This window comes from Capsicum annuum, chromosome 5 (assembly GCF_002878395.1).
Source record: "Capsicum annuum cultivar UCD-10X-F1 chromosome 5, UCD10Xv1.1, whole genome shotgun sequence".
Lineage (NCBI taxonomy): Eukaryota > Viridiplantae > Streptophyta > Magnoliopsida > Solanales > Solanaceae > Capsicum > Capsicum annuum.
Window position 1 is genome coordinate 76,138,040 of NC_061115.1, and position 4,973 is coordinate 76,143,012.

The following is a 4,973-nucleotide window of genomic DNA, read 5'->3' on the forward strand; positions in this document are numbered from 1 at the left end:
TTTCTAACATTAGATATAAATGTTCACCTATTTTCTTATATCTTCTTCCTAGATTAGAAAATACTATTTTTATTTTTAATCCTTCGTGATTTTCATATATTTTTTCATCTATTATGAATTCTTCTTTGTTCATTTTATTGTGAATAGTTCATATTGATATATATATATTCTAAACTGTCTATTTGTGATTCTAATTTTGATATTTCATCTTTTTGTGTATCTATTGAGTTTTTACTAACTCCGGCAAATATATTATAATGTAGTCTTTTTATTTTTATTTTTAATTCTTTACGTTTTTCAAAAATAATTTGTTTTAATTCTTTGTATTGTTGTACTTTATTTATTTAAACCATATTTATAATATCTTGGTAGGTATCTAAATCTAATTTTATTATAATTAGGTAGTATGTGTTTAATTCTCCTAGATTTTAAATGGATTATTAATTTCGCTTCAATACTAGATATTAAGTTAATTAGGTAGGCTAATCTTTGTGGGTTTTCTTTTGTTTTATTTAGACTTATATATTCTGAATAATTACTAATTAAAGATTCTTTAATTTTTCTAAAAGCTGCTCTATTTTTAAATGGTCTTCGCATAATTAATTTAATAATTTATAGGTAAATTTATAGGTAGTAGATATAAGAAAAATCATATTAGAAAAAGCATTTGGTAAATATTACATGACTAGAGTAAATTATATACCATACCTACCTAATTATTCTTACAAATACTTACCATGACAAATTACATAGAAAATTTAGAAAAAGATATAAAAAAATATACAGTTACTAGAAAAACAGATAAAAATAAATATAGACAAATACATGAAAAATAAAGATATAAAATACATAGAATTTCTTAATAAAAATATGCAAGAACTACTAAGGCTAAAACAAACAACTACAAAATATTATAATAAAACCAATTTTAAAAGATAGATCACCTAGATTATCTTAAAGTTTTAATCTTATATATACTTAAAGATATAAGAATAATAGATATTAAGAAAATAATATTAGAAAAAGTAATAGACTATGAAATTGAAACCATAAATTGGCTAGAACAGTTATACTAAGAAATTTACCCAGAAGGATATTATACAGATTAAGAGATGTTAGAATATATTAGAAAAACTAGAGAAAATCAAGAAAATCTAAATAATGAAATAAATTATAGAAACCGAATTAGAAAAATAATGGAAAATCTAAAAGAAAAATTAATATGGATAGAAAAAACCTTAAAAATTTAGATAAAAGTACATGTGATAGTTTATATAATTTTAAAAACTCACTACGAGAAGAACAACACAAGATAATAAATAACATTGAAAATCTAGAATTAGATATACATTACAGTACAGTTAGGATAAATTATTATACAGAAATTTGTAACTCTGCAATTACTACAGGATAAAATAATAAACCAAACAAATTAATGAATATATTTTACGAAAAAAGTAAATCATTAAAAGATACTGAAACAAAATTTAAGAAATATCCACGCACAAATAAAAATAGATTCACTAGATACCTAATAAATCTATTTCATATAACAGATACTCCGCACCCCCCTACAATTGGTATCAGAGCCCAGTAATACAAAAAATATGGAAGTAAGATATATGTTAGAGTTATTAGAATTTACCTACAAATTATTAGATTAATTAACACAACTATCAGTAACATTATTTGTACACATTTTGACAATATTTATTCAATGACAAAATTAAAAAGGTTTTATTTTAAAATTATCTTTAGCATGTTGATTTATCTTCAAAGAATTAAATAATCTTTAAGAAAATAATATTATATGTATTTCTATTTTATATGTTTTGAAGAATTTATCTTGTTTATTATTCTTTTTCAATGCATCTTTTTGGCAGATAAATGCAATATTATGAAAAGTTTCATAGATACACCAACCAAATTCTTTTTATGAAAATAGTCTTCACTACGTAGTCTGATCTATTAAGAAATTGATAGCCTTCTGTTATATAATTCATAAGAAAAATTGTTAGGCACAAATAAAAAGAGTCAAGATATGGATAATATATTATATTCTCTTAAATTAAAATGAATAATTAATTAAGGTTGTCACATTTTTTTTCCGGTGGAATTATTATAAAATCTAGTCATAGTGACTTTTGTGTAATGAATGAAAAAAAATAACTTATGTATAATAGACACAAAGTTAAATGAACATGGATGAAATTTACTCCAATAAAGTTCCATCTGACCCCTTTTCCAATACTTCTTTTGATTGTAGAGATGGCAAAAAAATGCAAATAGATGGTGATCAATGATCATTTTGAAGAGAAATGGTTAAGAGTCACCAGTTTCAAAGAACCAAAGCAGTCATATTATCCTAGTACTATGTATTAAATTTCATATAACTTATTACTTACGTACTTGAACATAAAAGAAACATCAGTTCACTGACCGAATAACATCTACTGGAATACTAGTAATGATTGTTACTAGAAATGCGGAATTTTTCTTCAAGCCAAACTTTTGGAAGAACTCAACACACTGAATGTGCAGAAAAATAACAATCAGGTATTATGAACAAATGTTGAAGATGACCACAACACTGATTCCACAGATTGTGATATGGTAAATAGTTAGCATCCTAAGTTAATCGGACTCTTCACTTTCGGTACTGCATCCGAGTCGACACAACATGAGTATGGGTGTGGGATCCGTACCTAATCTGCTCAACCAATTTTGAATACTTTGACTAAAATCGACTTGAAAAGTCCAGACAAATTTAACAAATTCTGTAATTAAAAAAAAAGCTAAGGTGATATTAAAGAAAATACAATACCTTGTATATATAAATTTCTATGTTATTGCTTTTCTTTTTATCTCCTTTCACAATTTTCTTTTTGAACAATACTTTCTCTTCAAGTTTTCCACATAATATCTCATGATTTATGTATTTTATAATTCTATTTTTAGATATTTAAATTATTTTTTGCCAAATTTTCGCATCCGTATCCATCCCTAGATCCATATCCTCGAATCTTTAAATTGAGACTATGAAGGATCCGATCTCTAGATCCATAGCCGTATCTGCACCCGAGTCCAAGCAACTTAGTTAGCCACAACCGGCTGTTTACACCAACCAAAAGATACATGTCTGCATATAAACTTCTCACATTTAAACATCGTTAATTAATGTATATTACTCCAACAGAAGCAGATTAGATAGATTCCTCTTTATCACAGCATTTATAGTATACACACATCAATATAACATCTAGAGGTGATTGAAGAATTGCGAACAGAGCAGGTGAGAAACTTAGGAAAGCATATTGTAGTTTTGAAATAAAAACGGGAGCCTATGCTGCTCAAACTCTTCAAAAATGTGAGTCGGATTCTAGAATTCTGACATGGGTGCAACATTGAACGTGAAAAATCCGCACAACTTAATTGTAGCTATATCTAAACAAATGGACAAAGTCCCATTAACCAGAATCTCCATCTTCTGCCCTATCAGTTCAGTTTTGTGCAATTTAGCAAAAATCCAGATTTTAGTATCCAAGAACTGAAGCAGTCATCTGCTAAACTTTCTTTGATAAAGAATTACTGAAAGACAAATGCTCAGATCACCAACTAAAAGATAAAATTCAACGACAGAATTTTCCATCTTACAAAACCCAAAATCTAATTTAAACTTTCTATGAATGAATACGAAGATCCAAGATAAATTCTTTAAATAACCAACTTCGATCTACACACATGCAGCAAAGTATCCAAACAAAACCTTAAGATTATTGATTGAAATTGGGAAGATTCAAGATAAAGCTTGAAAGAAGCAGAAGCAGAAAATATACTAGTATTATATTCTTGAAAACTGAGATCTAAACACAGATCAGACTCACTTTTTATCTAGACCCCATTAAAAAAGAACACCCAAAAAAGTAGGCTTTTGGTTCATATAACCCCCAAAAAAATTTGAAAAAGGAAACTAATGAACAAGCAAAAGCCAAGATTGAAAGAGAAAGAAAAAGAAATATGGGTACTAATTTTTTTCTTTCTACTAAAGAAAATAAAGGATACTCACAGGATTTTGTTAGAAAAATTGTTATTGATGATTGAGCTGGAGATTCATATCAGAGGACACAAATGTAAATATTGACTGATGACTTATGTCCTATGAACCTCCATAAAGACCCTTCTTTCTTATATTTATAAAAAAAAACAAAAGTACTTATCAAACTCTCTTTGGTCCCACCACAAAATTACACTTTGTATTTTTGCTCAATCTCTTTTCAATTATTGGAGTTGAATTAGAAGTGTCCTTTGGTAAAGGCCATATGAATTGCCTCTTCCAATTGGCAGTAAGATTTTATTTCTGCGAAAAAAATATCTGCTGAATGGATCTGTATTGTGTCCCTTTCTATTTCGTGTTTCTTTGTTCAAAATACGAAAGAGGAAATTGCAGTTCGATTAAGATTTATCATTAAATAAAAATATAATTGAATAACTCTTCATGTTTCAAGATGAGAATGTGAAACACTTCTGCTTTTCTCCTACTTTTATTTTAAAATAGTCCATCTTGTACCTTGAAAATATTTAGGAGTTTATTTTAATAAATTAATTTTATTAATTATAGAGAAAATACATCATTTCACCTCTGAACTTGTTGTTATAACTTATTTTAATATTTAAATAATCTTTCATTTATTTATTCCCTTAACATTTTTAAGGTGAATTAATATTACCCCTAATGCTAACGTTACCCCCTTCCCTCCACCCTATTTCTTCATCTTCTTCGTACCCCCTCCCTTTCTTCATCTTCTTCGTACCTACTACCTCATTTCTTCGCCTTCTTCGTAACCCTGCCCGTCTTCTTCATACCGCCCCACCCTTTTTCTTTATTTCAAATCATTTACTAAACTTATTTTGCTGATCTCTTTCACAACTTCAAATCCTTTACTTGATCTCTATTACTTCAATGCTTCTCAACT

General features: G+C 27.4%; 1 long non-coding RNA gene across 1 annotated transcript; it reads right to left on the reverse strand.

The window, feature by feature from the left end:
* Nucleotides 1-2,378: 2,378 nt before the first annotated feature.
* LOC107872486 lies at nt 2,379-4,412 on the reverse strand. The gene is made up of 2 exons (XR_001674878.2): nt 4,067-4,412; nt 2,379-3,139 (listed from the first exon to the last, which is right to left on the reverse strand). It is a non-coding gene; the product is annotated as an uncharacterized LOC107872486 (long non-coding RNA).
* Nucleotides 4,413-4,973: the final 561 nt, after the last annotated feature.